This window comes from Chrysochloris asiatica, unplaced genomic scaffold, assembly GCF_000296735.1.
Source record: "Chrysochloris asiatica unplaced genomic scaffold, ChrAsi1.0 scaffold00064, whole genome shotgun sequence".
Classification (NCBI taxonomy): domain Eukaryota; kingdom Metazoa; phylum Chordata; class Mammalia; order Afrosoricida; family Chrysochloridae; genus Chrysochloris; species Chrysochloris asiatica.
This window is the reverse complement of record NW_006408582.1, coordinates 5,658,215-5,671,748: the sequence shown is the minus strand read 5'-3', so window position 1 is coordinate 5,671,748 and position 13,534 is coordinate 5,658,215.

The window sequence follows — 13,534 nt, the reverse complement described above, 5'->3', positions numbered from 1 at the left end:
TGTTATAATAGGGCAGCTAAACTATGAGAGGGAAAATTTATTTCTCATGTGTTTGTAGGTTCAATGTAAATAGCGAAACCGAGGCAGGTGGAGTTTGAGAACTCAAGAGGAACAGAGTTGGCTTACTTGTAAGCATTGATCTTTCCCTGCATATTTTCAGTCTTTTCAGCCGTGATGTTAGTTGATGGAAAAGAAGGATTTTAAAACAAAAATTAAACTTTTAATCTTAAATCTAAGAGGAATGTTGAGACTCTATGTAGTTACAATGAGATGGATTGACACAGTGGCAACAACAATGGATTCCAACATATCAACACTTGGAAAGATGACAGGACTGGGCAGTGTTTTGCTTTGTGGTACAGAGGGTTACTATGAGTTGGAGCTGATTGGATGGGATCTAACAACACGCATATACCATAATGATCATGCACCAAATGACCCATTAAAATCTCAGTGATGGAGGTATAGGAAGAGGAACTGTGGCTCATTGTTTCACCAATCTGGTATTTGTGGTTTGTAACCTAGGAGTGAAGTATGGGAAACTTTTTCTGAAAAGGGCCAGATAGTAAATAGTGTAAGTTTTGCATCAAAATTGACTCATAGTGATACTATAAGGTTTCCAAGGCTGCAAATCTTTGCAGGAGCAGAAAGCCTCATCTTTTTCCTGTGGAGCGATGGAACAGCCAGAACCACTGAACTTGTGGTTTGCAGCCCAGTGCTTATCCCACAGAGCCTCAATATGTAATCCAATGATTGAGGCTATGTTCCAGTGAATCTACAAAAGCAGGAAGTGGGCTGTAGTTTGCTAGTACTTGCTGTAGTGTATCATCCCCTGCCTCACACCCACATCATTTTGTATAGTCTTCTGTTTGACTGGGTCTGGTACTTTTTAGAGTAGTCAGTGATATTAATGATTAATATCCTGGATGTTTGTTTTGTTGACTGTTTTCTTTTACATTGTTGTCATTTTCATCAACTGTTCCAACTTCCTTTTTAACATCCCTTCAATAAAGATTTGAGGATTCTGAGAGAAGAATAAATTGGAAATTAAATTGGGAATATGTCCTTAGCACAGTAAGACATAACATATAAACATGATGTTGTTAAGGGTCGTTGAGTCGGTTCCAGCTCGTAGCAACCCTGTACATGGTATCCAAGGAGTGATTTAGTAGGGTTGAGCTGCCAAACTTAAGAGTTAGCTGTCCAGTGCTTATCCTACAGTGGCACACCAAGACTCCTTATTATAACAGTGATTCATAATAATGTCTTACATAATTTTTTGTCATTTTATGTTATACTTTTTTATGTAGATTTTAATCTTTATAATAATTGACAGGAGGCTGAATTTTTTTTTTTTTTTTTTTTTGACTCTTTGAGTGTTTTTTTATTTTTTCATTCATCGACTCCACTTCCTCTTTCAAGAGTCTCCCAATAAATTGCCGAGGCTGGTCCCCTGCAAAAAGTCTGCCTGCTCCCTCCTTGATAAGAAGACAATAATTAATACAGAGGGATACATCAATGTTCATAAGTGCTTATGAGAGAATGTAAGGATAAAGGGAAAGTTTGGTACTGTGGGTTAATGCATCAGACTGCAAAGTCATTTGAACTGCAAGGGTGGTGGTTGACGTTCACCAGCTGCTCCTAGGAAACCCTGTACAGGGTGGCTATGAGTCAGAATCAACTCTATAACACTTAACAGCAACAACATAGGGCCCAAGGGCCAGGCAGTCCCAATCCTTGTATTAGATAAATCCCTTTAAATGTATTTAAATGACTTGATGGCACCTAACAACAAACAAAAACCTAAAAGTTTGAAATGGTACTCTCTTAGCAGCGCTGCAGAAAAATTCAGGTTGATCTGCTTCTGTAGAGAGTTTTGACAAGAAAACACTAAAAATAGGTGTATTTTGTAACATGTGGTTGTCAATGATTTTTAAAATACAATTATTTTTATATATGTGCAATATCTAATCCATATCTAAATGTATGTGGATAGATAGTAGTTGTGTGATACTCAAACAATTAATATTTTTTCCATTTGCTGTGAACGATACACTAGTGTTTTCAAATAGGATGATCTGTGTCAACACATGCTTTTGGCCACCCCTTAGACTAAGCTACTGTCAATTCTTTTTTTTTTTATTGTTTTTATTTTGGATTGAGTGAAAGTTTACAGGGCATATCATCAGCTTCACATTCAACCATTCATATAGCTTGTTTCATTACATTGATTATTATCCCCTCCATATATCATCAGTTAACAGTGTTTCTCTCTATCCTCTTTAGCTTTTTTTGGGGGGGCGGGGGCGGGGAGGCTGAATGTTTTAAGGTTTAAGGATTCTTTTTTGGTGGGGAGGGTAGGTAAGAAAAGTGTGGCTTAGAGAGGTGGTTTAACCAGGGCTATGTGGTGCTGTAGGATAAGCACTGGACCACGAGGTCAGTTTGAACTGTAGATTTTGCAGTTCAAACTCACTAGCCACTCCTTGGAAACCCTACACTGATCACTATTGAGTTGGAACTAACTCAACGGTATTAAGCAACAATAGCACAGATAGTAAGTGGCAGAACACTTGAACCAATTGGTAATATTTACTGACCAGTCCTAATTGATTATTTATAGAATTGTAATTCTCCCAGGGCAACAGTCTATATTGTAGACTAGCTTTGGAGAGGCTTTATCTTAAATTGAGTTGCAGGTTGCCTCCTTATGGTTGTCACTCTCTTGTTGTTAGGTGCCATCGAGTCAGTACCAACTCATAGTGACCTTTTATGCACAGCAGAACGAAACAGTGCCCAATCTTGGGCCAACCTCACTATTGTTGCCACGCTTGAGCTCATTGATGCTGCCACTTGGCCAATCCATCTCGCTGGGGGTCTTCCTCTTTTTCTCTGACCCTCCACCCTACCAAACATGATATGCTTCTTCAGTGACTAGTCCCTCCTGACAATATGTCCGAAGTATGAGAGATGAAGTTTGGCCATCTTGGCCTCCAAGGAGCACTCTGGATGCAGTTCTTCCAACACAGATCTATTGGTTCTGTGGGCAGCCAGGGCACTTTCAGTATTCTCCTTCAACACCATAACTTAAAAGCATCAATTCTTCAACCGTCTTCCTTACTTATTGTACAGCTTTCACATGCGTATGAGGTTATTGAAAATACCATGGCTTGGGTCAGGCGCACCTTAGTCCTCAAGCTGACATCTGTGCTCTTCAACACTTTAAAAAGTTCTTGTGCAGCAGATTTGCCTAATGCAATACGTCCTTTGATTTCTTGACTGCAGCTTTCGTGAGTGTTGATAGTTGATCCAAGAAGAATGAAGTCCTTGACAATTTCAGTCTTTTTGCCGTTGATAAGAATGTTGTTTATTGTTCCAGTGGTGAAGATTTTTGTTTTCTTTACACTGAAATGCAATCCATACTGAAGGCTGTGCTCTTCGATATTCATCAGTAAATATTTTAAGTCCTCTTCACTTCAGCAAGCAAGGTTGTCTCATCTGCATATCGCAGGTTGTTAATGAGTCTTCCTCCAATCCTGAGGTCACGTTTTTCTTCATGTAACCCAGCTTCTCAGATTATTTGCTCAGCATACAGGTTGAATAAGTATGGTGAATAAATACAACCTTGTTGCACACCTTTCTTAATTTTAAACCATCCAGTGTTTCCATGTTCTCTTCAAGCAACTGCCTCTTGGTCCATGTACAGATTCCTTATGACTTCCAAACATTTAGTCACTGAAAACCTTATGAATAGCAGAGAAACACTGTCACTCCCTAGGACCATCTAAAACAAGTCTATTCATAGTCTCTTTGACAGTTCTGTAGTTGAAGGTAGCTATGATATTTTTCCAAGTTACAAACTGCAAACAGATACGAATGGATCAAATAAGATCTGAGTTACATATTCTTTAGCTTGTTCAACTTAAACAAAAACCTAAATGGGTAGCTAACTTTGAAAAATGTGGGAAAATTTACATTAAACTATTTTTTTTTTCTCTTGGGGAAAAAATCTTAAAGAATTTGTCAATGCAGAGCTCATTTAGGTGCTAAATATATTCTCTATATTGCTAAGTTCCTTACCTGCTAGCTTCTCTCATTCCCATCACTTTCAGGGCCTCTGGTGGCACTGTGGGTTAGATAGTGTGCTAACAGCAAGGTCAGTGTTCACATTCACCAGCTACTTCACTGGAGAAAGATGAGAATGTCTAACTCCATAAAGATTTACAGTCTCGGGAATCCTAATACATTTTCATGAGTCAGAATCTATGCAATGGCAGTGAGTTAAGGGTCTCTGTAAGTGTTGAGATGGCCATTCTTTTCCTAGGTTTTCTATTAAGCTAAACATTATAAATATCTTCAGATTAAAAAAAAAATTTTTTTAAGGTTTTTATTGTGGATTGAGTGAAAGTTTACAGGGCACATCAGTTTTACATTCAACAATCATATATCTTATTTCATTACATTGATTATAATCCCCTCCATATACCATCAGTTAAAAAAAAGTATTTCTCTCTATCCACTTTAGCTTTTTAAAAAACACACAAACAAAAAACCCACTCAGGCATATATCATAAATTACATCTCCAAAGGGCACATTCTGCAAGTCTGCTCCTGGCCACTAGTTCTTAGTCCTTCTCTTCTTAGTTGATGAATCTAGAGTCCTCAGCCGCTCCCCAACTCCTTACTCCCATCTCTGGCGCTGCTTCTCTGGATAAGGTCCCACACTCTGCTTGTGCGTTCCTCTCTTGATGGTCCTCGGATCCTCTGTTTCTGGACTGTAAGATTAATCACTCCCCTTTTTTTTTTGTTCCAAAACGTCTACCTTTATAATTGTGACAGTCGCGATTAGTCATGATAACAGTTATTCACTATTGAATCTCACCAATCTTATTCCTATCTCTTTTCACCAGACCCTTCTGGACAAGATGACAGCTATTCAGTGAGGACTCTTATTGCCCCCTCATTTTAGGTACTCAGTATCTAAGTTGCCCATTCCTATCTACCCTGTGTACAAAGTGGATAGCATTGAAACTTGATTTGAAGACTCTTTCCCTCACTGTTGGTATTTAGAGTAACTACCACTCCGAGTACAGGTCAGGTTCATCATGAAGATGCATCATCTGTCACTGTAGCTGTTCCAGTCTGCTTGTCCTTTCTAGTGGGAATGTCTCACCTCATAAGGTTGTGGATGGGACTCAGGATTCCACCTAAGGTCCTATACTCTGTAAAGGCTTTGCATGAGGCCTATGTCACTGGGCAAGTTGTAGAACACATTTTAGGTATTCTAATATTACAGTATGAATGTTTCTGAAGTTAAATCTTTTTTTCTCATTCATGAAATGTTTCTTAAAACTAATTTCTTAAAACGAAAGTGCAGGATCAAAAAGTAAAAATAATTTCACAGCTTTTATCATTTAATACCAAACTGTATTCCAGAAAGGTAGTACCAATTTTCACTCCCAACAGTGGAGTATTGGAATGTTATCCTGTATCCTGGTAGTTGGTGGTGGTGTGCTGTGGAGTTGGTTTGACTCATAGTGACCCTATATAGGGTTTCGTTCTGTTGTGCATAAGGTTGCATGAGTGGGTACTGACTCGATGGCACCTAATAACAACAACAAGTCTTTGTGGAAGCAGAAAGCCTCATTTTTCTCCCAAGGAACAGTAGTTTTGAACTGCTGACCTTGAGGTTAGCAGCCCAATTCATAACCATTACGCTACTATTCTATGAAAAATTTTATGTTTATCTTATAGGAAGATGTCATTGTATTTTGTTTCAAGTCTATATTCCTTTGATTTCTAGGAAGACTAGATGTGTAAGTACCACTTAAACACGTCTTTTTGTGTCACTTCTTGAGTCCATCTGGGATTTACTTTTTTCTTAAGCTTTTATTGTGAATCGAGTGATAGTTTACATGGGAGAACATTGGTTTTGCACTCATCCTGTCGTATTTTGTTTCATTGCAATGACTACATGGGTTTATTTAGGTTTTGGTTTATCATAATAGGAATCTGACTTTTTTTCTTTGCAGTTAACTATCACATTATTAAAATCTAACGTGTAGTACTTTATTTTTAAATGACTGTAACAAGGTAATTAAAAACATTTTTTCTTAATTACAATATATTAATATATTATAAAATAAAATATATTTTAATATAAAACAAGTTAAAACAAAATGAGTCTTTTAAATTAACAAATAATAAACAAGTGAGAGCCAGTGTACAGGTCTGGGTCACACTGACCTGAATTTCTGTCTGGGCTTCACAGTCTGCTTTTTAATATTGGCTTGAACAAGTCACTAGCCCTCAGTGATTCACAACTTCTTCAGCTGTAAAGGAGAAAGAACAATACCTATCCCTATGTTCTGGTGTGGTGCTGTGGGTTAATGCGCCAGACTGCAAAGCCGTTTGAACTGCAAGGTTTGGCGGTTCAAGCTTACCAGTTGCTCTTTTGGAAACCCTATTATGGATCAGAATTGACTCTATGGCACTTAACAGCAACAAATCCCTATGTGAAGGCATCCTGGTGTGGCACTATAGGATAAGCAGTGAACTGCTAATTGCAAGGTTGGCAGTTCATTCAAACCCACAAGCTGTTCCTCAGAAACCCTATATGGGATGGCTGTGAGTTGGACTATTATTTCTTTCTTACATCAGCCATATAAGAATAACTCACTGTTGAATCAATTCTGACTCACAATGACCCTAGAGGACAGAGTAGAACTGCTCCACAGGATTTCTGAGGCTGTAAATAATGGAAACAGATTGCCTCATCTTCTCCTGTATTCTAGTTGGTGGGTTCAAACTTTTGACTTTTGTGTTAGCAGTCCAAATGCTTAGCCCACTGCACCACCAGTGCTCCTTCATATAGTAGAGAGGTTGTTATTGTTGCTCTTGATCATATGCTACCTCTTGAAATGATTGAACATCAACCATTTCTTTTTATACAGTAACTGTGTATTCTATCTTCTTTTGATGCTTTCTGTATCATTCAGTATTTTGCCCATAGAATTCTTCAGTACCGCAAGTTGAAACTTGAATTTTTTTCTTCAGTTCCCTCAGCTTGAGAAGTGCTGAGTGTGTTCTTCCCTTTTGCTTTTTTAATTCCAGGTCTTTGTACATTTATTTATAATAATCTGATTTTGTATTGTCAAGCTGTATCTCCTCACTTCTTCATTTTCTTTAGCATCTCTATGCTGGAGAACAAGTTTCAGAGTCTCTCCTGACATCCATTTGGTCTTTTCTTTCTTTCTTGTCTTCTTAATGACCTTTTGCTTTCTTCCTGTATGATGTTCTTGATGTCATTCCACAACTCTTCTGGTCTTTGGTCTTTAGTGTCAAATGCTGCATCAAATATGTTCTTGAGATGATATCTAAAATTTAGATGGGATATAACAAGATCATACTTTGACTCTTATGGACTTGTTTTCATTTTCTTCAGCTTTAGCCTGTTTTTGTATATGAGCAAATTGATGGCCTGCCCCTGGCTTTGTTCTGGCTGTTGAGATGGAGCTTTCCCACCATCTCTTCCCACAGATGTGATGGTGGTGGTGGTGATGATGTGCTTGGAGTCGGTTCTGATTCATAGTGACCCTGTATAGGGTTTCTGAGGCTGTAAATCTTTACGGGAGCAGAAAGCCTCATTTTTCTTCCATGGAACAGCTCGTAATTTTGAACTGCTGACCCTAAGGTTCACAGCCCGATTCATAACCACTACGCTACCGATGTATTCCGTTTGATTTCTGTGTATTCCATCTGGTGAGGTCCATGTGTATGATGGTGGTGGTTATGTGCCGTGAAGTTAGTTCAAATTCATAGCGACCCAGTATAGGGTTTCTGAGGCTGTAAATTTTTATGGGAGCAGAGAGCCTCATATTTTCTCCTGTAGAACAACTGGTAGTTTTGAACTGCTGACCTTGAGAATAGCAGCTCACCTTGTAACCACTTGTTGTTGTTGTTGTTGTTAAGTGGCGTCGAGTCGGTTCCGACCCATAGCGACCCTGTACATGGTTGCCGAGGGTGTAAATCTTTATGGGAGTAGAAAGCCTCATCTTTCTCCTGCGGAGTGGCTGGTAGTTTCGAACCGCTGACCTTAAGGTCCGTAGCCCGATTCGTAACCACTAAGCTACCAGAAAAGGTATTTGCAATGAAGTCATTGGTCTTGCAAACTTTTCTCAATCTGCAGCATCATTTCTATCACAAAGGCTGTATTTTCCAACTACTGATCCTTCCTCTTTGCTTCCAACCTTTGCATTCCAATCACCAATAATTATCAGTACATCTTGATTGCATGTTTGATCAATTTTAGACTGAAGAAGCTGATAGAATTCTTCAATTTCATCATCACGGGCTTTAGTGGTTAGTGGGTAAATTTGAATAATAGTGGTATTAATTGATCTTCCTTGTAGGTATATAGATATTATCCTATCACAGGCAGCATTGTACTGCAAGACAAATCTTGATATGTTCATTTTGATTTGACGAATGCATTGCCATTCCTCTTCAATTTGTCATTCCCAGCATAGTAAGCCATGTGATTATCAGATTCAAAATGGCCAATACCAGTCCATTTCAGCTCACTAATGCCTAGGGTATTGATTTTTATATATTCCATTAGTATTAGATATTTTGTTAAAGTCTCATATGCCTGTTGTTGTTAGTCTGTTCAAACTGACCTTGTTAGTCCAGTGCTTATGCTGCAGCATTACAGCAGAACTCCTCTAAGGCTCTATTATTTTTACCCCAGTCTATTTTCTCTTTTGTTCAGTAGGATAATTTCAGTAGTTCTTTTTTTTTTTTTTAATTTCCCTATTGTTTTACTTGAGCCCATCCACTGAGCTTTTAATTTTGGTTATTGTATTTTTCATTTTTAAAATTTCCATTTGGTTCTTTATTATTGTCTTTATTGCTTTTAGCTTTGTTATTACAAATGTTTTCACCAGTCTTCTCATTGAGTCTTTTTAAAAAAACAAAAATCCATAGCGACCTTTTATATTTATGTAGTCAAATCTATTGAACTTTCCTGTATAGATCCTATTTTTTCTTAGATTCATTGCTCAGATTTTGTTTATTCTTTCTTTTTTAAGGCTTTTATTGTGTAGTACGTGATAGTTTACATGACAAGAGCATCAGTTTTGCACTCATCCTATCATGTTTTGTGTCATTGCAATGATTGCAGTCCTCTCCATGCATCATTATTCAATAGTATCTGCTGCTTCCCTCTGTGTGTGTGCGTGTTTTAATGTACACAAAAACACTCAGGAATATATAGTCATTTAAACAACCAAGGGCACATTCTACAAGCCAGCCTCCTGGCCGCCAGCACATAGCCTTTCTCTCTCCTTGAGTATAGAGTCCTCAGCTGCTCTGTCTCGATGTCATTGTCAGATTTTGTTTATTCTTGATGGAGGGTTTCTTTTTTATTTCTTTCAGGCATGTTCATAATTGCTTGTGAAGTATTTTTTATCATAGCTTATTTAAAATCTTTTGACAGATAATTCTTACATCTCCTCCATTTCGGTGTTGGCATTTATTGATTGCCTTTTTTCCTTCAGTTCAAGATCTTTTTGATTCTTGTTATAATGAGTATTTATTGAGGCTTGGTATGATTTTTTTATTCAGACTTGGATATTTTTATGTCATGAGACTCTGGATCTTATTTAAACCTATTGTTCTAGCTGGTTTTTTTTATACTGCTGTGGATCTTGTGCTCCCCTATTAATGCTAGGTAAGGTGAAATTCTAGGTTCTCACTTGGCCTCTATTGACCCCTGAATTGGAAGCTCCTTGTTAATCCTGGGTAGGAATGGGAGTTCGTGTTCCTATATGACCTTCACTGACACCAAGGTTGGGATGACCGTAAATTTGAAACTCCAGGTATAGTATGCATTTTAGGACTGAATAATATACAAAATAGTAGATGGATTTAACAAACAAAAACCCTATCTATGAGCACATGAAAATACCTTTTTAAGTTTTGACTTTGTGTTAATGGGGGGAGGGAATATATACTGAAAACTCATAATCATGGTTTCCCATCATGTGAGTTGTATGTTCAAGTTATAATATCTGTGTGTCTGGAGGATCTCCAGATTGAGGAATTGGCATAAAAAGTGGCAGTTAGTACGACAGAAGTGTCTGACAAATGTAAACTACTCTAGAGAGACATAAATATCAATTCAGATTACACAGTGTTCCTAGAAATAAAGTACCGAAAGATTAACTCAATATGAAACTACAAAGCATGTGAAGGAATACTCAACTGCGATTCCATTATGAGCAAGAACAGCATGTAGATCAAACTAAACATGAAGATAAGAACTAGAAAGCATGAGAAAAATAAGGTACTGTTTGAAAATAAAGGCAGATAAAAAACCCAAAACAACACAAAAAAAACATAGAACTTCTGGAAATGTAAACTAGTCATTGAAATGAAAACCCTGTGGCTACTATAAATAAGATAGATACAGTTGAAAAATGAATCAGTGAACTAGATCAGGTGTTAAACTGTGGCCTGTGGGCCATATCTGACCTGCAGCTTGTTTTTGTATAGCTTGCAAAGTAAATGGTTTTTACATCCAAAAAATTTTTTTAACTGAGGAGGGTAAGAATGGTTGCACAACTTGAAGAACGTAACCAATGTCACTGAACTATACATTTTGTACTTGTCAAATTATCGTTTTCTACTGTGTGTATACTCAACAAGAAATACATTAATTATATGTTAATTTTGTCTGAAAATAAAAATAAAAATATTCAGTAGAGACTATGTAGCCCACATAGTCTGAAATAACTACTATCTGACCCGTTACTCTAAAAATTTCCCAACTCCTCTACTTTCTGGACTGATAAGACTGTGGAAATTCCAGAAGGTAGCACAAAGGTAAACTAGAAAATATAAAAGAGGTTAAAAGACATGGAGAATGGAATAAAGAGGACTTATAAACATCTAGTCATCTAATAAGAGCTCAAGGAGAGAATGAGACACTGTTCAATGTTCAGAGATCAAAACTAATTTTGTGGATTAATGATTCAGAAAGTTGAATGACTCCGAAGCCTTAAGAGAGGGAAAAAAAAAAAAAAAAAAAATCCTCATCTAGATACTTAGTATCAAAAAAAAAAAAAAAGATTATAAAACAACAGGAATGAAAAGTCAGGTTGCCCACAAGATGTAATAATTAGATTAACATCGTACTTTTCAATGACTATGATATAATCCAGAAGCTTCTGCAAAGTGTTGATAGAATGAAGTTGTTGACCTAGAATGGTATATAAGTATCATTCAAGTTTAGGGTGGAATAAGTGTTTTCACATAAACACAGTTTACCACCAATGGACTTATTGAAGGAACTACGTCAGGAAGACAAAACCAACCAACCAGAAAGAGGGAAGAAATGCAAAGAGGAATGGAGTACTGGTAAGCACATGGGTAAATTTAAACAATTATGGATTCTTTTATTAATTAGGGCTAATATTGAGAGTAAAAGGACAAGGTAGAGTTAAATTATTAGTCTGTAATACAAATTGTAAGGAGCTCTGGTAGTGTAGTGGTTATGAATCAGGCTGCAGACCTTAAGATCAGCAGTTCGAAACTACTAGCTACTCTGTGGAAGAAAGATGAGGCTTTCTGCTCCCGTAAAGATTTACAGCCTTGGAAACCCTGTACAGGGTTGCTATGGGTCGGAACCGACTCGATGGCACTTAACAACAAGAACAACACTACAAATTGTGAGATGGGTGATCATAGGTAGTATTCTGTTAGTTGAAAGGAGGCAAATATTAGAGATACTGTTAACTTTGGACATTGACTTTGCTGGAGGTGAAGACGACTTGAAATACTGATGAAGATCAAAGATTGTAGCTTTCGGTATAGATTTTACCTCAATGTAAAAAAAAATGAAAAATCTTCATAGCTTCACATCATGATAAATGGGGAAAGATTGAAGTTGCCAAACACTTTTTTTTTTTTTTTTGCTTGTATCTACAATCAACACACAAGCTGCAGTCAAGAAAAGAAATAAAATGATGTATTGCATTAAGCAAATGTGCTACACAAGATCTCTTTAAAGTGTTCAAGAGCAAACACATCAGTTTGGGGCCTAAGGTGTGCTTGACTCAGACTGTGGTATTTTCAGTTACCTCATATGCATGTGCTAGTTGGACAGTAAAATAAGACCAGAGACGAGTTGATACATTTGAGTTACCTTGTTGGATAATAATATTGAAAGTACCGTGGACTGCCAGAAAAACAAATAAATCTGTGTAGGAAGAACTATAACCAGAATGCTCCTTAGAAGCAAGGATGATGGGGAGACTTCGTCTTCTGTACTTTGGAAATGACTCCTAGAACTATGGTGCAACACTAAAAAAAGTATGATTTCATGTAAATAAAGGGAAGAGCTAACTTTATAGAATTTGTAAGTGATCAATAGTTTAGTTTATGTAATATTTATAGGAGACTGGTGGTGTTGTGGGTTAGGCTGTTAGCCACAAGGTTGGTTGTTCAAACCCACCAACTACTTTATGAAAGAAAGATGAGGCTGTGTCATGCCATAAAGATTTAGTGTCTTAGAGATTCCATATAATGTCACAATGAGTTGGAACTGAGTAGATGGTAGTGGGGTTTTTTGTTTTGTAAATTGAGAGAAGATTTATAAACAAGGTAATCAGTTTTACTTTCAACAAATCATACACTTTGTTTCATCTCAATGATTACAATCCCCTGTCTGCAACAACAGGTATCCTACTTCCTCCCTGAGGGGTCCCCATTTACATTTTGTATTTCATAAAAGAACAAGGAAAAAATATTTCACACATACAAAACAAAACAGAAAATAAGTTTCATTTAAATGTCCAAAGGGCACATTCTGCAAGCCAGCCTCCTGCCTGTAGGCACACACCCATACTTTTAGCCCATGGGCCTAGAACCCTAAGCTGCTCTGTCCCTTCATGCCACTGCCTCTGCCACCATCTCTGCTGTCCACTTTTCTAGGTAGAGATCTCAGCTTCATTCCTACTCTTCCTTTTTAATGGTCCTGGAATCATCTGTTCCTGAAATGAAAGATTAAGTGCTCTCCATTTTTAGTTACATATCTTCTACAGTTACAGTTGACAATCACAATTAATCCTGCTAACAGTTACTCACATTTGAATCATAAAGTTCTATCTGCATCATCCCTCACCCCTTTTCGTCAGACCCATCTGGAAAAGAGGAAAATTATTCTATGGGGATTCTACCTCATCACCTTTATTCTGAAACTGTGTGCACATATGAAAGCTTGTAAACCAGACACTTCATGCCTTTATAGTCCTCCCCAAATTTTTAATAGCCAGTGTCTAAATTGCCCAACCCTATAACCCAAGTCCAAGGTGCATTGAAGGAATTGGCAAAGAATAAGGCACCAGGAATTGATGGACTAAAAATTGAAATCTTTCAAGAAAGTGAGGCACAGGAGGCACTCACTCATCTCTGACAGGAAATTTGGAAGACAACTATCTGGCCGACTGACTGGAAGAGATCCATATTTGTGCCCATT